The sequence below is a fragment of the Ornithorhynchus anatinus genome, chromosome 1, assembly GCF_004115215.2.
Source record: "Ornithorhynchus anatinus isolate Pmale09 chromosome 1, mOrnAna1.pri.v4, whole genome shotgun sequence".
Taxonomy (NCBI): domain Eukaryota; kingdom Metazoa; phylum Chordata; class Mammalia; order Monotremata; family Ornithorhynchidae; genus Ornithorhynchus; species Ornithorhynchus anatinus.
In genome coordinates, this window is record NC_041728.1 from 18,280,489 (window position 1) to 18,303,196 (window position 22,708).

General features: G+C 41.4%; 1 long non-coding RNA gene across 3 annotated transcripts in view; it reads right to left on the reverse strand.

Annotated features, from left to right (window-relative positions):
* Nucleotides 1–22,708, reverse strand: part of LOC103164881 — a 60,759-nt gene that overhangs the window by 13,140 nt on the left and 24,911 nt on the right. For all 3 annotated transcript variants that reach the window (XR_003763986.2, XR_484374.3, XR_003763929.2), the window contains exons 4-8: nt 17,813–17,914; nt 16,565–16,705; nt 13,060–13,308; nt 11,858–12,009; nt 7,872–7,969 (exon numbers count right to left, since the gene is read on the reverse strand). This is a non-coding gene — a long non-coding RNA (uncharacterized LOC103164881). The remainder of the gene's footprint in view (nt 1–7,871; nt 7,970–11,857; nt 12,010–13,059; nt 13,309–16,564; nt 16,706–17,812; nt 17,915–22,708) is intronic.

Genomic DNA, 22,708 nt, shown 5'->3' on the forward strand with positions numbered 1-22,708 from the left:
ACAAAACCAGTTCCTTTTTCCAAAGAAAACGACCTTATTTTTTTTGCTGATCATTCCATGTTTCCCATGAAGTTTATGACCAGAACTCAAAACTGGATTTTTCTACTGTAAAAAATTCTGCTCCGAAAGAAGGACCTATCCTGTTACAGGCCGGTTTTTGGAGAAACACTTCTTAAAATCTCTACCCAAGAAAATCTGGTACCATGTCCTTAAACAGATATGAGCTTCCAAGAATTTGCCACTCAGGATGTTAAAAGTCAGTAACATGCAAATTGCTGAGCTGAGTTGACTACTTATGAAAATCACTGGAGGAGAGAAGAATAAATATTATAACTGATCTAGTTTAATGCAGATTTTATAGCCATTTCTCCCATTATGTATTTAATATCATTGTTATATAAATAAAGACAAGTAAAATGGGGATTACATACTTGTTCCCCTTCCCCTCTTAGGGTAAGGAGCCCCAGGTGGGACAGGAACTGTGTCTGCCCTAATTATTTTGAATCTACCTCTGCACTTAGTATAGGGTGTGTCCCAAAATAAGTATTTAAAAAACACTACAAGCAGCGTGGCTCAGTGGAAAGAGCCCGTGCTTGGGAGTCAGAGGTCATGGGTTCTGATCCCGGCTCCACCGCTTGGCAGCTGTGTGACTTTGGGCAAGTCACTTAACTTCTCTGTGCCTCAGTAACCTCATCTTTAAAATGGGGATTAAGACTGTGAGCCCCACGTGGGACAACCTGATCACCTTGTATCCCCCCCCCCCAGAGCTTAGAACAGTGCTTTGCACATAGTAAGCACTTAACAAATACCACCATTATTATTATCACTATTATTATTCTTATGAGTAATCCCCATGATTTTCATAATTCCTTTGGATCCTATCAATTCTTCGAAACTCATTTGCTAATAATTTGTGCCAATATTATAGATGAATCAGCTTTACTCTTTTGTGGTATTTACTTATCCTGGTCCCTATTAGAATTAGTCAATGACAAATATGACATACTATCCATTGTGACATCTAAGAAAAAAAGGCATTTAAACTGCTTTGGAAGAAGCAACCTCACCCTGTAAAAGAGAGATCCTGGGAATTAAAAATGCTCAATGCAAAAATATTCCTTCTCAGGCCTTTCAAGATTTATTGGTGAATATCGTCAAATCCTGGAATGTTGTCAACGGGCTTTTAACTTAAGCCCTTGGAGATTTTCACCGGTCTAGGGCCGATGCACATAAAAGTCTGAAGAGAATCCATGCCTGGGCACAGAGGGTTTAAGAGCTCCGTCGAGAGAGAAGAAATTAATGAAGTGAGGTGAGGCAACATAATTCTGATCTTTAACAAGAGAGGCTGAGAAGGTAACGGGGATAAGAAAGTCTGACCTTAAGAATAGATTTAACAATATATGGGGATTAATAGGGGAGAATTATGGGCTGGTGAAAACTTCTTAACATATTCTAATGAATCACAGGACTATCTGGCTAGAAAAGACCTCATGTGGGTCATTTAGTATACCCATCGACTTAGTTGCAGGATTTATTTCATTATTGTTAACTCGTTCTTGAGAGATGAGACCAATCTTCACCTTGAAAATATCTACAGAATGCATGACAAGGATTATCGATTCTAATTATGTTCTCATCATCATCTGCCTTTCCTCTTTTCAAAAGTGTGAGTCTCTCTGGGATATATGGAGAGTATCAGTTATGAGCACTACTCAGACACTCTGAGAGGGTCAGGGAGGGAGGCCCAGACCAGCCTTCACCGGGAGAATTTCCATGCTATAAATAAATCCTAGGCTGCCTGAAGCTGTCACACAGCCTATAAATAGGTGTCTCTGCCCTGGGCATTTGAGGCTTGCAAAGCCATGAGGAATGGATGGAATTATTGCTCCCCTTGACAGGGGTGGTCGTGGTCTCCAGAGCCCGGCCAGTTTTTCCTTGCAGGTTCTGTTAACCTTCCTGCCAAGACAACCCACCCTAATCAAGGAGAGAAGGAATTTTCCCCCTTCAATAGGGAGCCTCGTTCAGCTTAAGGCCTTGTTTATTCCTGGTCCGAATGATCCACAGATGGGAGAATTCAGGACATGGGCTATCTTGACAATCTAGATCCACGCCTACGAGGCTAAGGCTGGATTTAGAAGGTCTTGGACTAATTGCTCTGAGTCACACCTAAACCACAGGCCCAACCATTACCCCTTGGGTTCTTTACAAGCAGCTTGGCTTGGTGGAAAGAGCACGGGCTTAGGAGTCAGAGGACGTGGATTCTAATTCGGCTCCACCACTTGTCTGCTGTGTGACCTGGGTCAAGCCACCTAACTTCTCTGTGCCTCAGTTACCTCATCTGTAAAATGGGGATTAAGACTGTGAGCCCCACGTGGGACAACCTGATTACCTCGTATCTACCCTAGCGCTTAGAACAGTGCTTGGAACATAGTAAGCGCTTAAAAAATACCATCATCAATGAATCAATTTACAAACTGCAGAATCCCTAAATCTGGTCCATTTCTGATATGGACTGAGAGGCCTAGCCCATTAGGCTCTGGAAGGGAAAAGATTTAAAGGATGGAATGCTATTATCATCGGAAGGTCAAATGCCACTGACCTGCCATTATCAATCAATCAACAGTATTTGAGTGATTTTCTGTGCAAAACAATATTTTTTTGTTCTTGTTGCTGGTGGTTTTCTTATATTTGTTAAGTGCTTAAAAGATAATTGCGTTGAACACAGTCCCTGTTCCCATAGAGGGCCGACAGCCTTTACCCCAATTTAACAGATGAGGTAACTGAGTCGCTTTTTTAAGCACTTGGGAAACAGCATGGCCTAGTGGAAAGAGCAAGGGCCTGTGAGGCGGAAGACCTAGGTCCCAGTCGTGGCTCCACCACTCACCTGCTGTGTGACCTTGGACAAGTCACTTAACTTTTCTATCCTTCAGTACCCTCATCTGCAAAACGGGGATTCAATACCTGTTCTCCCTCCTCCTTAGATTGTGATCCACAAGTGGGACTTATCTTCTATCCACTCTAGTGCTTAGTAAAGTGCTTGGCACATAGTGAGCACTTGACAAATACAGTTTGGGAGATTATAATAGAGATAATAATCTGCCAATCTCTGACATTGAGGGTTTTATAGTTTACTTGGGTAGATGGACACTAAAATGATGTACGGTCTGGGGAAGCAATAGTAGAATATCAATTTAGGTACATAAATGCAATGGGAGGTGGTGAGGAGGGGCAGGGTGAGTTTAAGATCCTTGTGGGGAGAGATCATGTTTACCAACTCCATTATGTCTCCCAAGCAATTAATACAGTGCTCTGTACACAGTAAGGGCTTAATTATTACTACAGATAGATTGAATAATTGATTGATTGCCTAAGTGGTTAGATGATGCCTAAATGTGTATGTGGAAGGGTGTGGAGGGGTGAATAATTCTGGCTCTTGTGCTTGCTTACTTACTCCTCTCCGGATACAAGTTCACTTTAATCAATTTTCCTACGGCATGATTTGCTCTTCTGGTTTGGTCAGTCCTTTTTAATGAAATAACCATCCCTCTGCTTTTTTCTGTAAACTTTTTCCTCAGGCTGTCTCTAGTTTTCTAAAGTTTTCATCACAGTTTATTTTCCAAACCTCTTAGCATTTCAGGCTGATCTCCTCTGTACTTTCTTCAATCTCTGTTGAGGATTAATCAGTGTCAAATAGAGCAGAATAATTATTATCTTGTTTTACATGTGATCCTCCTATTCATATCACTGAATACGGCATTTCCCCTTAACGATCGTAGTGTTATATTATCTGCTCATATTCAATTCGTCATGAATTTTAACTACAGCACCTTCATAATCAGTATTCTCCCATCATATACTTTGGTAGCAAAAACTCCATTCCAGCAGTAGTGCTCTTTATTCGTCGGTGAAACTTTTCAGTGCTATTCTACATCCGGATGGAAATTCTTCTCTCATCTACATAGTCCAGAAGAGTAATTTTCTAAAATGCACCAATCGCCAATTATTCCATCAATATTTACTGGTACTTACTGTGGCACTTATACTGTATTAAGTGCTTGGGAGAATACAACATAAGGACCTTACAATCTAGAGGGGAAGGCAGACAGTCACATAAATGTGCTCTGGGCAAATTTACCAACTCTACCAACTTTACCATGTAAACTCTACCGACTTTACCATGCCTACCAACTCTGTTGCACTGTACTCTCCCAAGCAGGAAGTACCGTGCTCTGCATACAATAAGCACTCCATAAATATCGCTGATGATGATAAATTACAGATATATCCATAAGCCCTGAGGAGCAGGGGGTGAGGGGAATATCCAGAGCTTAAAGGGTACAAACTCAAGTACATAAGCAATGCAGAAGAGAGATAATAATAATAATGTTGGTATTTTTTAAGTGCTTACTATGTGCCGAGCACTGTTCTAAGCACTGGGGTAGATACAAGGGAATGAGGTTGTCCCACGTGGAGCTCACAGTCTTCATTCCCATTGTACAGATGAGGGAACAGAGGCACAGAGAAGTTAAGTGATTTGCCCAAGGTCACACAACTGTCAAGTGGCAGAGCCGGGATTAGAACCCACAACCCCTGACTCCCAAGCCCGGGCTCTTTCCATTGAGTCACGCTGCTTCTCTAGTGGAGGTAAGAGTTTAGTTTGGGAAGGTCTTTGGGAGGAGATGTGATTTTAAGAAGGTCTGAAGGTGGAGAGAGTGGTGGTCTTTCATATATAAAGGGGGAGGGAGTTCCAGTCCATAGGAAGGACATGGGAAAGGGGTCACTGATGAGACAGATAAGATTGCGGTACAGTTCAGGTCTAAATATATACCTCAAATACAATTCTATAGTTATAATTATAATAGTAATAATAACAATGACAAGTACTTGTTAAGCATTTACCAGGTGCCAAGAACTGTTCTAAACACTGGGGCCAATACAAGTTAATCAGGTTAGATACAGTCCCTGTCCCCCATGGGGCTCACGGTCTAAATAGGAGGGTAAAGGAGCAATCTCCTTTTGGTGACTGAGGTGACTGAGACACAGAGAAATAAAGAGACTTGCCCAAGGTCACACAGCAGGCATGTAGCAGAGTCAGAATTAGAACCCGGGTCCTCTGACTCCCAGGCCCAAGCTTTTTCCCCTAGGCCACACTGCTTACAATAGTTTCTGAACTGTAGGCTCCTTTCTAGACTGTAAGCTCAACTGTGGAAAGGGAATGTGTCTACCGACTCCGTTATACTGTATGCTCCTAAATACTTAGTACAGTGCTCTGCACACAGTACACAGTCCTCCTATCTCTACTGTGAGGCCCATGTGGGACTTGATTATCTTGAATCTACCACAGAGCTTAGTTCAATGCTTGATGCAAAGTGATGACAATAATAATAGAAATTATGGTTCTTGTTAAGCACTTACTAAGTGCCAAGCACGGTTCTAAGCTCTGGGGTAGATGATGATGATGATGATGCTGGCATTTGTTAAGCACTTACTGTGTGCCCAGCACTGTTCTAAGCACTAGGGGAGATACAAGGTAATCAGGTTGTCCCACGTGGGGCTCCCAGTCTTAATCCCCATTTTACAGATGAGGGAACTGAGGCACAGAGAAGTTCACAGCTGACAAGCGCCGGAGCCGGGATTAGAACCCATGACCTCTGACTTCCAAGTCCGTGCTCGTTCCACTGAGCCATGCTGCTGCTCAGCTCACATTCATTCATTCATTCATCTTATTTATTGAGCGCTTACTGTGTGCAGAGCACTGTACTAAACACTTGGAAAGTACAATTTGGTAATGAATAGAGTCAATCTCTACAGTTCGGGGTAGATATAAGTCTGTGACGGGTTGGACACAGTCCCTGTCCCACTTGGAGTTCACAGCCTAAGAAGGAGGGAGTAGGATTTAATCCCCATTTTAACAACGAAATAACTGAGGCCCACAGAGGTTAAATGACTAGCCCATATTAGTCTAGGCTAGTCATACAGGAGACAACGTGGCAGAGCCAGGTTTAGGTTCCAGATTCTCTGATTCACCAGGCCTGTGCTCTTTTCACTAGGCCACGCTGCTTCTCTATTAAGAACTTATTACAAAATGCCGTCAAGTCATTTCTGATTCATGGCGACTCTAAACCATAATTTTGCTAATGGTACTTCTGTTTTTGTTAAGTAAGCATTTAAATAACACAATTATTTATCTTTTTTCTGGACAGTATTACCGAATCATTCCATATTCTTCCATTTTCAACACAAATTTCCTTTACCCTTCCAACAGTCAGGGGTGCCTTCTGAAATCATATTGATAACTTGTGGCTTTCTCCAGTCTCTTTTTGTTGGAGAACAGTAATCTGTTGGATTTGGGTTAACAGACTTGCTCAGGATAAACCGACATTTCCTCTCAGTCTAAGATGGTTGCTTTCTCCCAGTGATGATGACAGTCAATAAACTTCTTAATTACTGCACTTTTGTTTAATGCTCTTGCATTCTGATTTGTAAGAACCACTATTTTTATTCCTCGAGAGCCCAGTGTTGTAAGGCATCCTGGGCTGAGATTGAATAGAGTGCACTCTCCTCTCTTGCTGTTATTCTGGGATTTCCTTGAGGGGGGCTCTGTAGTCAAGTCCATTCATGATCTGATAAATTACCTTAAGGAAATGACTTAAGATTGTTGCCTCGAGTTAGACTTGGGAATGGGTTAACGGTGCAATGGGAGACTGTCTTATGGGAGACTGTCTTTTGGGATGATATTTAAGGTGTTTGCTCAGTCAAACATCAAACGACTTATGGTCAGGCATCGACAAATATATTTCATGGGCAATTGCAAAAATTGGCTTCAACCTCTGACAAAAATCAATCCCTGAAAAACATGTGAGAGTTAGGAGAAAAGTTACGGAAACGTTTTGAACAAGGTTAGGATTGGGGCTCAGCACGGAGACAGGATTGACAGTAAATATGAAGAGAACTGAGAGGCTATTTACTAGCCTGCTATCAAGCAGTCCTAAAAATAAATAGCAGATTCTCATCCATGACACAGAACTTAATGTTTGTCAGTGAGTCCTACTGCTAAAGCAAACACCGTTGACAAAGAGAACTTTAGGCATAGTCTGGCCTCAGTGAGACATACCCAACTGGAGACCTATAAAGCTGTGGTTATTAATACTAATTACAATAATAATTAATAACATGGTATATGTAAAGTGCTTACTATGTGCCAGACAACACTGTACTAAGTGGATACAAGCACACTGGTTTGGACCCAGCCCCTGGCCCACATGGGGTTCCCAGTCTCTATCTCCATTTTACACATGAGGTAACTGAGGTACAGAGAAGTGAAGTGACTTGCCCAAGGCCACATAGCAGACAAGTGGCAGAACCGGGACCTGTGACCTTCTGACTCCCAGGCCCCTACTCTACCCACTCTGCCGTGATGCTCGATCTCACCTTCAACTGATTAATCAATGGTATTCATTTAGAGCTTACTTTGTGCAGAACACTGTACTAAATGCTTGAGAGAGGACACTACAATTGGTAGACATGATTCTTATTGGTGGTATTTATTAAGCACTTACTATGTGCAACGCACTGTTCTAAGTGCTGGGAGGGATACAAGGGATCAAGTTGCCCAACGGTGGGCTCATTGTTTCAATCCATGATGAGGGAACTGAGGCACAGAGAAGTTAAGCGACTTGCCCAAAGTCACACAGCCGGCAAGCGGCAGAGCCGGGATTCTCGCCCTTAAGGACCTTACAGTCTAGTGCCTGGGAATCTCAACCTACCAGTGATGTTGTATACAGCTTCGAGAATCATTTTCCCATTGTCATTTTATGAGACCTTCTCAGACCATCAGATGACGGACGAGATTGCCAATGCAGTCAACTCACCAGCCTTCATGCCACGCTCACGGCCACCGAGCACTTCTGGAAGGACACATCAGAGGAAATGATGACAACGGGATTCCGCTCGGCTGCTGATTGGTGTCCTGAAAGGAGGCAGAGGCAAGCAGGAAAATCAGAGCAACCCCTTGCAAGTCGAAGGGAAGCACAGACTCAAATATAGGTGATAGAGCAGAGAAGAGTTGAGGGGCTACAGCAGCAGACAGAAGGGAAGGAAAGGGGCGGAAGGAAGGGGCTTCAGCAGAGGCTTCAGGCAGATTCGAATCCAAGAGGTCATTCCCAAAACACTATGGACCCCATAACATCTTTTAAGCACCGCCGAGGAGAAACAGATCTCCAGTTTTTCAGGAACATCCTTACCCATAGGTAGACCACCTTATCCATAGCTACCACCCACCATCATCTCTTCCACAGCACAACACACAACAGTGTGACTACCCTAATTCCAATTTTAAAATCAAATCTTAAATACTAAGTCTAAACCTCCACCAATATGCCTCTTTGGACCAAACTATTTTTTTTTTCCAATTTTAGCCTGGGTTTTAATCTCCAGAGTGTATTAATGTGAAATCTTGGGGCATAATTTATACGTATGGTTGTCCTTTGCATTCGAAGAAAACACCACTGATAGTGAAGGTCACCTATAAGTTCATGGCTTGCTGAAAAGGAAAATATGGGGAACGTTTCTGCTAATTCTGTTGTACTGTACTCTCCAAAGTGCTTAGTCCAGTGCTCTGCACATAGGAAGTGCTCAATAAATATCACTGATTGATTATGGGACACACAGGGTCAGCTCCACTGGGCACATAAAAAGGCATATAATAATAATGATGGGATTTGTTAAGCGCTTACTATGTACCATGCACTGTTCTAAGTGCTGATATCTTAGGAGAGCGGAGAGGGGCAAATGATTTTTTTCTCATTCCATCCAGGAGGTGGCCATTTTCTCAGATTTTCTCCCTGAACAATAAATTCTTGCCAGCCACCACGTCCCCCCCAGTTTGTTCTGAAGAAAGGGTACAAAATGGACTGTAAGTATCCTTGGCACTCATCTCACTTTCTCATAATTAGTTTTTGGGCTTGTTCATTCATTCATTCATTCAATAGTATTTATTGAGCGCTTACTATGTGCAGAGCACTGTACTAAGCGCTTGGAATGAACAAGTCGGCAACAGAGACAGTCCCTGCCGTTTGACGGGCTTACAGTCTAATCGGGGGAGACGGACAGATAAGGGGAAGAACATCTCATAAAAACAGTGGCAACTAAATAGAATCAAGGCAATGTACAATTCATTAACAAAACAAATAGGGTAATGGAAATATATACAGTTGAGCGGACGAGTATAGTGCTGAGGGGATGGGTAGGGAGAGGGGGAGGAGCAGAGGGAAAGGGGGAAAAGAGGGTTTAGCTGCGGAGAGGTGAAGGGGGGGTGGTAGAGGGAGTAGAGGGAGAAGAGGAGCTCAGTCTGGGAAGGCCTTGTTTTGCCAAATCACAAGCTATCCTAGAAAACACTAGCAACCACATAGCCACTCTGGCTCTCACGCTGTAGTTGATGAGAGAGGTACCCCGGCTCCTCCCACCACCATCAAATTCTAAAATCCTGAAAATTAAGAATTTCAGACACCCTCACAGCCTCTCTATTCCTGACCCCTATGACTTTTGCAGTTGAGCCTGAACAGAAAAGCTGTGGTTTCAAAGGGTAGAGTTCACAGTAACAGATAGCAGTAACAATTATATAACTTTGGTAAATTTGAGGAACGGTATTTAGAAAAATGATATTTCCCCCTGATTGAGTCTTCTATTCCAACAGAAAAAAAATCTATATGCCTTCACATTCTAAAAAATGATAGAGAAAATTATACTTGAGGATAGCTTCTGCTTTCACATGATGAAGATATCTTGGCGTTTCCTGCTGATGGATTTTTAACTGTTCCCTTCCCACTGATATCTCTTTTGAATTACGGTGCAGTCTTCTCAGGTAAAGTCTTCCTTTGAGAACTCAAGCAATTAATCATATCCACTGAGCACTTACTGTACACAGAGCACTGTGCTCTGTGCTAAGACTTGGGAGAGTACAATTTAACAGAGTTGGAAGACATGTTTCTTTCCCACAAAGATTACAGTCTAGAGGGGGAGACAGATATTAATATCAATAAATGAATACATATATGTACATAAGTGCTGTGGAGCTGAGGGTGGTGTGAATATAGGGTGTAAATCCAAAGTGCCGGGGTAACAGTTGCCCATTCTGTACCCGGAATAAAATATAGGTACCATGGAATGTAGTCAATTATTTTTATTTGATAAACTTTTTAAAGAACTATTTCATAATCTTAAAGCTGTCTCCACTGATCTGGTAAAGACTTCAGGGAACTCCAATGGCCTAAATCTGGTTGGAGAAAAAGTGATCTCCATAGTTTATAAATCTTCTCAGAAGTCCTGTTGAGGTGCTCAGAATTAAAATGAGCAAAATGCATCATGGCCTAGTGGAAAGAGCCACGTGCCTGGGAGTCAGAGGAGCTTACTTCTATTCTCTGCTCCACCACTTACCTCCTCTGTGACCATAGGCAAGTCATTTAATTTATCTCTGCCTCCGTTTCCTCGCCTGTAAAATGGGGAATAAATTATTTTCTTGCCTTCCCCCTTAGATTATGAGGTCCATGTAGGAAAGGGACTGTGTCCAACCTGATTATCTTTTATCTATCCCAGTGTTTAGTCAAGCGCTCAGTACAGTGCTTTACACACAGTATGTGCCCAATAAATATGATTAATAATAATAATAATAGTACAGTACAGTAAAGATTTAATTAATGCTATTATTATCTTTATTCTGTTTTTCATCCTAAATTTTTTACCTCTCATACCGTAATCACAGAGCGGATTACTCTGAAGTATGTCGTTTCTGGGTTCCCCAGAGCCTTCCGTAACTTAGCAGTTTGGGATCCAACCTGCCTTAGCCACAATCCGTGATCAATTCTAGGAGGGCCTTTCCCAGGACAAATAATAACAATGATATGTATTAACCACTTCCTATGTACCAAGCACAGTTCTAAGTGTTGGGGTAGACACAAGACCATCAGGTCGGGCACAGTCCCTGACCCACATGGGCTCATGGAGTAGGATTGAATCCTCATTTTCCAGATGAGGAAACTGAGGTGCAGAGAAGTGAAGTGACGTGCCCAAAGCCACACAGCAGGCAAGTGGCAAAGCCAGGGTTAGAACCCACACCTTCCGACTCCCAGACCCAGGCTTCTTTCACGAGGTCACGCTGCTGCTCTGATAGATCTAATAGGTAATGAAGTGAATTGATATTCTTTCTATGTAGGCCAACCAACTTATTTCTATTGAAATTTAGGATATTGATATACTTTCTCATGCGTGTGTTCCTCGCCCTTCTTTCCTGGTAACTACGAGAGCAAATAGGGATAAGCAGTGTTGGATTAATCTCCAGAATTCTGGAACAGCAGGGCTATAAATCCCAGAATGTTGTGGGACCTAAACGGATTATAGACAGCGCAAGCTCCAGTACAATATAGAAGTCTGACTATTTTATGTGAGCAAGAGCAGCTGGCTTGTTGCAAAGTAGACTGATTAAGTTAGCTGAGAGAGACTTAGAAACTGCATCTTTTTTTCTTCTAAAACAGCCATGAAAGCTTTCAAAAGTCCTGGATTGTCCCAAATAAGCCAGCAACAACCTTCTCTCCATGTTAGTATTTCTAGGGCTGGAACTGTACTCATCTCTGTGGAAAAGAAAGTATGATTTGACAATTTCTCTGCTCAACACTTTTATTGATTTCTATTTTTCTTTTCTCATCCCTTCCAGATATAAAAATGGGCAATTATTGATTAAGTTTAGATGCACTGAGTAAAATCTAATCTAATCTTTCAGGTTGGGCTTCTGATTTATTTTTCCAAAGAGGAACTGAGCTTTAGTTACTGCTAATTAATTGCATTAGGAATAAAACCCATTTACCTTTTTTTGGCTTTTCCTTTTTATTTTTCTTGTTAGAAATTAGAATGCTTTAAACTCTATCTCTCACTGCCAGAGAAATCCGAGAGAGCTTTTATCACACTTTGCACTTTCTTCTAATTCCCATTTTCTAGGATGTCTTTTCAGTTTTATTACTGTAAAACCGAAATACAAATCAAAAGTGAAAAGCTGCTGTTACCATTTCCAAAGCTTTACCACAACACACAATGTCACAAGGAGATAAAACTGTCCAGGCTATTTACTGTCATTCTGAATTTTCTTTCTCCCCTTCTACTGAATTACAAATTGGATATAGGGCTGTATACACAGTTTGAACTTTCAGACTGCTGACAGTGATGCCATCTTGATAGCTAAAATACCCAGTAAATTCAGTGGGATGATTGTTCCTTACTGGTAAACATAAATTACTGTGTATGATAGCAGTGAGGCGATCCAGACAACTTATTTTTAGTGAATGAATGTCTTAGAACACTACTAGAGACTTGTTAGAGACATTTGGAAATACAGTATTTGTTATGTCTTGCAGATGAAGCTGTTCTGAGATTGCCCTGCTGGACATGTTCACAGTGAGATAGTTTAATTCTCCCTAAAATACTCAGCAAGCTACAGTTATTGCATTATCAGTCCAGGAATCGAGATCTTAATACTCAGAACTGGGATAAACAATGAAACATTACTAATAAAGACAATAGAAATTCAAAACAATGTCACAAAATATAATAATAATAATGTTGGTATTTAAGCACTTACTATGTGCAAAGCACTGTTCTAAGCGCTGGTGATTGGGTTGTCCCACGTGGGGCTCACAGTCTTAATCCCCATTTTACAGATGAGGGAACTGAGGCTCAGAGAAGTCAAGTGACTTGTCCAAAGTCACACAGCTGACAAGTGGAAGAGCCAGGATTTGAACCCATGATCTCTGACTCCCCAGCCCGAGCTCTTTCCACTGAGCTATGCTGCTTCTCTAAAATCTTTAAAAAAAGAACAATGATGATAATAATAACAACAGTGCTTGTTAAAGACCTACTACTAGTCATTATACTAAGCGCTAGGGTAGATATAAGTTCATCAGATTAAACACAGTCCCTGTCCAACATGGGGCTCACAGTCTAAATGAGAAGGAAAACAGGTTTTTAATCCCCACTTTCCAGATGAAGAAACTAAAGCATACACAAGTGACTTACCTAAGGTCATGCATCAGGCCAATGGCAAAGCACTGAAAATGTGTATAAGGATGAGAGCTTCATTATTCTGAATTAATTTAAATATTCCACCTCCATTTTTTCTTGCATCATCACGAGTTAGAGAAATGCCCATCTCTCCAAGCCTCAAGGAATTTAGGTAACGTGGGTGATCTATGCCATCTCTCAATACTGTTTTCAGGAATGTGTACTTAAGTGAATGTCATTCCAGATATTCCATTACGTACCACACTGCAATTGACAGAAAAATGAATCTGCATTACGAGGAATCGCAGTACTTCGTGGCAAACGCTAGATCTTGGAAAAATAATCTTCGCTGGGAAAGAAAGCAGAAGTCTGTAGGAAGCAGTTTCCCTTCCGGGACTCCTTTCAGAACTAGGGGCAGAGAAGGAATGAGAATGAGGAGGTCAGCAAAGGTCAGTGGCAGGGGAGACAAGATGGAGGCATGGAATGTAGGTTGGTGCTAGAGGAGCAAAGTGTGCACGTCGGCTTGTAGTAGGAGATCAGCGAGGGAAGGTAGGTGGGGGAGAGCTGCTTTAATGTCCTTAAGCCGATGCCAAAAACTTTCTGGTTGTTACGGAGATGGACTGGCAACCATTGAAGGTTTTTGAAGGGAGGTTTTTGAGTCCTTAGTAAGTGCTCTGCACACAGGAGGAGCTCAGTAAATACCACTGATGATGATGAATGATGCGAGAGGACATGATGACTGAATGTTTCTTTAGAAAAATGATCTGAACAACCAAGTGAATTATGGACTGGGGAGGGGAAAAACAGGAAGCAGGGAGGTCAGTGAGAAGGCTGATGTAGAAGTAGAGATTCAGTCAAGGTCTGCTGTGTGAATCTGGGCAAGTCACTTAACTTCTCTGGGCCTAGGTTACCTTATCTGCAAAATAGGGATTAGTACGGTGAATCCTATGTGGGACGAGGACTGTGTCCAACTTGATTAGCTTGTATCTACCTCAGGACGTAGTACAGTGTCTGGCACACAGTAAGCGCTTACCCAATATCATTAAAAACAAGTAGGGTATGATAAGTGCTTGGATCAGTCTGGTAGCAGTTTGGATGGAGGGGAAGAGATGGATTCCAGAAATACTGTCAAGGAAGAACAGACAGGATATAGAGACAGACTGAATAGATGGGTGGAATGAGAGAGATGAGTTGGGATGAGGGTGAGCTTAATTGGCGGCCACATTCATTCATTTAATCCTATTTATTGAACACTTACTATGTGCAGAGCTCTGGAAAGATCACAGTGTGGAACAACATGCCAATTTTAGAGGTACAGGTGTAAAAGCAAATGTTGGCCATGTAGCCGGGGAACTGAAGAGAGTTTGTTTTAGGGGAAGTTTTCCCTGCTCAGGGCTAAAACTTCCAGACAGTTTTATCTTACAATTTGAAACACTTTCCTCAAGCCCTTGAAAACTAATTCTCTCCCATCTAAATAATAAAAAGATCACTACTGTCCCCATAAACCATTCATTACTGTACAACAGGTAATTTTTTAATTCTGAGAAAGTTTCCCTATTTCTTAGGAAATACATGAACATAATTTCCAAGTAAAATCTGTTCCTAAATTCCTGCAGAATTAAAAGAAAATAAAAGACTATAGTCTAATGATTGATGATATGAAAAGTAGGGTGTCTGTGAAATTTTCTCCATAAACTGTTTCAGCTCAAAGTAATTGCCTGATTAGCATATTTACCTAACTATATTTATAGAATGTTATTTATAGATTTGAAGTTCTCAGTTGGTTTGATGGATTCATGGATTGGGTTTCTCACAAATGAAGCAGCAAAACCAGTGATGGGTGCCTCGAACACAAAATCTGTAGTTCATTCTAATTGGAGATTCAAAAGAGCAAAGGGGTTCAGAAGCAAATAAGGGATAAGGATGGAGAGGGTGGTATTTTGACACCCGAATGGAAACGTTTCAGATAAGAATGCTGATTAGACTATCAAGGAGATTTTAAAAATACGATATGTAACACTGCCCAGAATGGTTTGGGTAGAATTTTATTTTAAGAATATCTTCTTTCTAACACTAGTTTTCACTCCTTTATTTTTGCTAACATCTGGGTAGACAGAACACTCATCTCTAAAGGCTTGGAAGTTCATATAACCACAAAGTAGTCAATCCTTAGTATTTACTGAGCACCTCTGTGTGCAGAGCACTCTACTAAGCTCTCGGGAGAATACAGTAAAGGTAGAAGATGTGATCCTGCCTCCAGGGAACATACATTCTAGTGGTGTTTCTGGAGTGGGGAAACAGTGATTCCACCAAGGAGAATGGACAGTTTTTCCCCCAACAACCCTCGGCCATGACCCCTTTATGAACTTGAGACTACGACTTCACTTCCTCGAGCCAGTGCCTAAGCAGAACAGACCTGTACTGCTCAATTCCCATAAGCAAGAAGAGATAGTTCAGGTACCTCCTCAAACTCCTTCAAGGGATCAAGTCAAGTTTGTTCATTTTTATCTTGGACCTGCTGAATTGAAAGCTGATTACAAGATGACATGTTTCAGCAACATGCCATGATAATGGATGTACACTGTCAGCGTTGACCTATCCAAGCATGCCCGGCAGTTGGGCCTACGTTTCCCCTTCTCAGCTATTTAGAAACAAAATTGATTTGCATTTGCCCAGCAATGAGTTCAACCTATCGGCTAAGTATGCAACAACTGGGAGCTGCCCATTTGAACATGCAATTTAGCAGAGTCTTCACCATTTTAGTGTGCCTCTCTGTCCTACCATCATGGGGTTGTTCGGTCCAGTGAATAGCTACTTGTGATTTTTTTTTGTGGGGGTACGAAGGTGAAAGTAGCAAGAATATTAAAAGCATTCTATCTGCTTGCTTCTTACATTCAATATAGGTAAAACAATCTTTTTCTACAAACTACATCCCATTTCTTGTATTTGCTTTTCAAACTTTATCCCTCAAATATTCACTAGAGATCTCTCCTAGGGTAGGTTGACCTAGGCCTCTTCCCACCTTCATGTAGCTTTTCCATTTGGTTTTGTTGCAGGATATTCAGACATTTCCTCATAGTTCTCTTTGATATAAAGATTGTATTCTTGGGCCTTATTCTTCTATCTTTGGAGAACTTCCAGCAATCGTGACCTCTTTTATTGCTGAGGTGTTCTTCCCTCAAAACTCCTTTTTCTAATTTCCCTGTGGCTATTGAAAAGAATTGTCTTACCATTCATTTTCTTTAATTTGCTGGTTGCCTCCTTCCATTCAGTTTGTGATCACTGAGGCATTCAAAAAGAGGAAAGATGGTCTACAAACTTTTCTTTTAAAGCGATTTTGAAACTCTGAAATGTCTAACCAAATACTTTCCCCTGATCTTGCTGGGTCATCAAAACCACGGGGCACTCTCTCTCAGGGGCTTTCATTGCTTTTACATGTGACCCAAATGAAATCAAGAAGTAAAATTTAAAAGAAAATGAGGTAAAAGAGCAATCGCTCCCAAAGGTTTCCTCCACATACCAGAAGTAATTTTGTGATTGAGTAGGGTTCCTTTGCTCCCTGAGGCATTCCTCTTCAATGGTGAATCAGTATTTCCAGAAACCGTCCAAAATAGTCTCACAAGTCTGATCAAGGCTTATAATTGCTCCTGGAAACCGTGTTCTGAAAGATATGTTAATTCACAGAAGAATACAGCCCACCGAAATTATGGAAATGCAACAGACGTGGTCCCTGACCCGCAAATTCAGCAGGAAAGAATGGAATGCACTGAGTACCTATTGATTGCAATGCACGGTGCTAAGCACTTGGAAGCCATCTCAGAAGCACAAGATTCAAGGGGCCCTTTCATTTTGAGCAAAATCTGAGCTGCCCTGTGCTTTATCGGGCAGGGATCAGATGTGGCAGAGATTCCAGAACCATAGCTCCTAAAGTGGGAAGTCCTCATCTTGCACCTCAGTCACTTCTCAAAATGCTCTGCTCAATCCTAGGAGTGTTCAGGAGATATGATATATGCTACAACTTTAACCACTGTCAAAGCACAACTCTAATAATAATAATGATAATGATAGTATTTGTTAAGCCCTTACTAGGTGCCAAGCACTGTTCTTAGTGCTGGGGTAGATGAAAGGTAATCACGTTGCCCCACGTGGGGCTCACAATCATCATCCCGATTTTACAGATGAGGTAACTGAGGCACAGAAAAATTAAGTGACTTGTCCAAAGCCACACAGCTGACAAGTGGCAGAGCTAGGATTAGAACCCAAGACCTCTGACTCCCAAGCCCCTGCTCTTTCCACTAAGCCATGCTTTGCCCCAGAGACAACCCAGCAAGACAAGTCAAACCCTGCCATGGATCCCTGCCTTGGAGCCCAGTCGCGGGGAGTTAATTTCCCAACCAAGCTCAAAGCCTCAGAAGAGATGATGGAGCATCCTGCCTGTGCCCCCACTGGGAGCCCGACAAGCACATGTCATAGGCCCTTAGCCCAGTAGGATCTAATTTCTCCATCAGCTCAGTCTCAGAGCATGTTAATTATTATTATAATTTTTGGGAGCAAGATAAGCCCCTTGGTCAGCCATAGTCAGCAGGAGCCGAACAAACGCTAAGCGGCCTCAGAGGCCGGCGAGAGTGTGTTAAACCTCTCACTGGTTTGGGACTTAGTGGAGAAGAGTTAAGTCTGATTTCTCTACTGAAGCTTCTACAATCAGTTGTTTCCACAAAAGCATAGTATCTACTAAATGGCAAAACTTTCCAATTGAAGTTAAGCTTACAAAGCAGGAACAGAACTGCAGTCGTCAAAGATCTGGTATCGGACGTGGAAACAAAAGTCCTGTTGCTATATCTGCATAGCCGTTTTCCAGATGTTCGCAAGTCTGTGGGAGAGTGAGGGAGAGAAGCAAAGAGAGAGTGAGAGAGAGACAATCGATGCATACAGATGGAAGACTGAATACCACAGAAAACAGAGCCAGGTAGAACTCAATGTGGTGTTTGTGGTCTTCCTTTGATTTTCTTTCTAACACCTGTGAGGATTGATATCAGTGGTGAAACCCAGGTCATTAATTCTACCTTGAAAATCTATTAAAGAAAAATATCGCATGTTGATTGTTTTTTATAGTCAGGCATCTTAGCTCAGAAGTGCCCAAACATTAAAAATAATTTTATCAGCTCTATCGTGAACTAAGCCATTCAGGGATCATTTAAAGTTATAATTATAAAGAACAGAATCATGAAAACTGAGCTCTATGCAAGTATATAGGAGTCAGAAATTTTACGAGGAAGTAAAACACTGGCACAGACGATTATTAGGGTTTTGGTTGGGGGGGAGGGGGCGGGGGTTGGTAGAAATGGATTCCTACTTTGATAAAATTCCAGCAGAAACATGTGGCTCAGTAACTTTCTGTCTCTGCCAGGGTGACAACATTCAAGGTCAAATGGGCCCTTTATCTCCATCCTGGTTAATGATAAGTATCCTGACTGAATCTCTGGTTCTACATTCTTTCTCTAGTCGAAAACTGGACAGATGTGGAAACAGTGTCACCTACCATCTCTACCCAGAAGGCCGTTAAACACAGCCCTAAGTGACAAGAGAGATGAAAATTGCCTGATGAACCCAGGCAATGTAGATTGCCCAACAGAATTACTCAGATTACATGGTTCTTTCCATGATCTTATCCAGATTTTTACTAAATACTAGGACTAGTTTCTCAATTCTTCACGATACTGCAACTCTCTAGACTGTAAGATCATTGTGGGCAGGGAATGTGTCAGTTTACTCTTATACTGTACTCTCCCAAGCACTTCGTACAGTGCTCTGCACACAGAAAGTGCTCAATAAATACGATTGAATAGGAGACATGGGTGTAGTCAACTCCAGCTAATGTCAGCTAAGCGGAAATTTTAAAGGAACACCCAGGCAATTCATGGAGCAAAGTACTAATAGCAGTAAAGTGCTTTGAAAAATGAAGCATTATATCACTGAATAGCCCTTCTTCAATTTTTAATTTTTAAAAAGCCATTAAACGACGATTAGTCCCGCCAGAGTAGATATTAATGAACTGAGACAACTGTGGTTCAGCACTGGAAATCACAAGGTTTATAATACATAAACCAAGCTAAGAGATTAAATAAATTAAGCAATTAAATATGTTTCATTTTCTTAGATTTTAAAGATTTCAAGGTGGCCTCTAATTCTTTTTAGGAAAATAGAAATTGAATAAGGCACCACTTCCTATTTTATAACCATTTTTTCAAGTCCAGCTATTTGGAAATGATAAAACCTGGGCTATCACCATTATAATTGTGATACATATATAGTGACGCGCCGAAATACGTATTAGGGAATAGGAAAGCTAAGGACTCTTTTAAGCTCACGACACCATTCATTTTAACAGGGGAAGGGAAAGAACAGTGGTACAAAAAGCAGTAGCTGGGTAACCGCAAGGAAAGATCACCTAAAACAATTCCTGGTATTATCATGGTTACAGCAATACTACAATGATATAAAAACAAGTTGGAAGTCATTTAGAAAACTATCTTACGAGATACTGATATATCCACTCCACTGGCCCATGCAGGTGAATGAAGGGGCTTGTATCTTGCTCTTAGAGATGCATTTGAGCTCCTGGAATTATTTGTGGGAGCCTCCTTTGAAACTGATTTAATTGACTACAAGCTCTGAGTTTATTACTGTTAATTATGTCACCATTGCTCGCAAAACATACCTAATCCCATTATGACCGCAAGTATCAACCCTCTTGAAGATCAATATCCCATTTCTATGCCTGATTTTCCACTGCTGGGTATGCATGATTAATTAGCCCCCATAATACATAATTTCATTTAATGGATTTAAAACAGGCCATTCTCGATCGTGGGAAATAGACAGCAGTTTCACAGTTCAAAGGATGGCATTAGTAGGATTCAGTTAATGCATTAAAATTAGTAAGTAATAGCAGGGAGTCATCCTTTATTAAGCAACTTACGGACTCAACCACTTGAAAGAAAATGCTTTCAATATCCACCGGTTTGTACTTTCACAGTGGACTCAATGACGTAACTACACCTATACTAACTAAACCCGTACCTTAACTGAGCCACAGCCTTGAGGACTGTACTCTATTGACACAAGGGCGTCCATTATTCCATTTTACTCCTGCCACTGGTAGGAAGACAAATAGGTGTGGGTTTAGCACATACATTGGGTATCCCTAATAAGAAGTCCAATTGGATTACTTGAAAGTGAAGGACACATACATTGCTACCTCCATAAATTAACTATGAAGTCAATTTGCTTTTGGAATGGTCAGGAAAAATATCTCCTGGACTTAAAGAAACTGCTCATGTTGATGGGGCAGGGCTTCCAGGGCTGTGGATAATTGCAAATAACCTGAATAATTAGGCCAAATAATTTGCTTTGCCGGCAAATAGCTGGATAATTTGGTCCAAAGTGCATCACCCACAAGACTTGCTCATGTGGAGGTCATCTGACTTTAAGTGTAGGGTAATTGGGAAGCGCTGCTAGAGACCATAATTATTTGAGCTAGAAACATTCCGATTTTCACCCCTGACCAACAGGATCATTCTTTTGTTGCATTTAGGCTGGCAGATAATCCCAAGTACTTCAAGATGGCCGTCAGCCTCTTCCCCACTTAAGCCCTCATTTCCCTCACTTCCTCTCCCTTCTGTGTCACCTATGCACTTAGTTGTTACTTCTTACTATTTCACCCAACACCACAGTGAGATATGATTCAGACAGGAATACAGTCCTCCAACTCAGCTGATGCTCTCAGGAGCCTCAGAACAGCAGACTCTTGAACAGCAGATGTCTGTGGCAGGGTTTAGGGGAAAAAAACATGGGCCTGAGAGTTAGAAGGTCCTGGGTTCTAATCCCAACTCCACCACAAGTCAGCTCTGTGACCTTGGGAAGGTCACTTAATTTAGCTAGGTCTCAGTTATCTCATCTATAAAATGGGGATTAAGAGTGTGGGCTCCATGTGGGACAGGAACTGTATCCAACCTGATTAATTTGTACTTGCTCCAGCACTTAGAACTGTGCTTGGTTTATAGTAAGTGCTTAACAAGAACCATTATTATCACTGTTATTAATAATATAAATTATTAATGAATAATTTATTCATTGTTAATATAATAGGTACATTTCTGGGTGAATCGCAAAGAAGCAGGAGGACACAAACAGGAGGAACCTACTCCATTTGCTATTACAAAAACTGAAATTTCGGCAGATCTGTATTTTTGTCTGTCAGCCCATGACATCCTGACATACTTTCAATTCCCGTCAGAAAAATTTTATGGCATTTCATTTTGCTTCTGCAAAGACTGATTTGGATTGCATTGGATCAAGTCCATAACTGATTATTCCATTCTTAGTCCTCAAAAGGAGTACTGTTCCTATGATAATGGAATTTAGGTCTCTATCCACAGTCCTCATTAATGGCAATCACTGATACGGAAGTAATAAGTTCTTTATCTAAAATGTGCTTCTTTTGTCTCATAATCTAGCCATGAGCACATGATTCCAAACTGTCCAGGTAGGCGGACATCAAGAAACAGAGAAAATATTGGTCCTGATGTTTGGAAGCCTTTTGAAGCGTTCTTTAACCTGTAAATGAGCCAATTACTTTCCCTTTTATAAAAATAACAATAATAATGATGGTATTTGTTAAGTGCTTCCTATGTGCCAAGCACTGTTCTAAGCGCTGGGGTAGATACAAGGTAATCAGATTGTCCCACATGGGACTCACAGTCTTAATCCCCATTTTACAGATGAGGGAACTGAGGCACAGAGAAGTTAAGTGGCTTGCCCAAGGTCACACAGCAGACAAGTGGCAGAGCAGGGATTAGAACCCATGTCCTCTGACTCCCAAACCCATGCTCTTTCTACTAAGCCATGCTGCTTTTCTATCGTCTGTGAAATGTGAGAAGTATTCCCACTTTATATGTGCTTTATATTCCCCATTCAAGCATCCAGTTCTACATCTTAAACCCCAAAAGGGGCAGTTTCTCTTGTGCCCTAGAAATGCTATTATGTTTTAGAAAAGGGAAGGACACCAAAAAAGGGAGATGGAAGAAGAGCACAATGGCCAGAAAAAAAAATCAGGTAGGATTTTTCCAATGTTAAAGGTAATCCTCAGGACCACTCTGTCTTTTATCAATCGATCCATCGTATTTATTGAGCACTTACCTTGTACAAAGCACTGTACTAAGCCCTGGGCAGAGTACAATATAACAGAGTTAGTAGACATGTTCTCTATCCACAATAAGCTTATAATGCAGAAGGGGAGACACAGTAATGTAAATAATTTATGGATATGTATATAAGTATTGATGGAGGGGTGAATAAAGGAAGCAATCCAAGTGCAACACAGAAGGGATGGAAGAAGGGGAAAGGGGAGGCTTAGTCAGGGAAGGCCTCTTAGAAGAGATGTGCCTTCAAGAAGGATTTAAAGGTGGGAGATTAATTGTCTGTTGGTATGAAAAGGGAGGGTGTTCCAGGCCTGAGGCAGGACAGGGGTGAGAGGTGAGAAGTGAGATAGATGAAACTGAGGTACTGTGAACAGTTTGACAACAGAATAACGCAGTGTGTGGTCTGGGTTTCAGTGGGAGAACGGTAAAGTTGGAAGGGGGCAAGGTTGAGTGTTTTAAAGCCA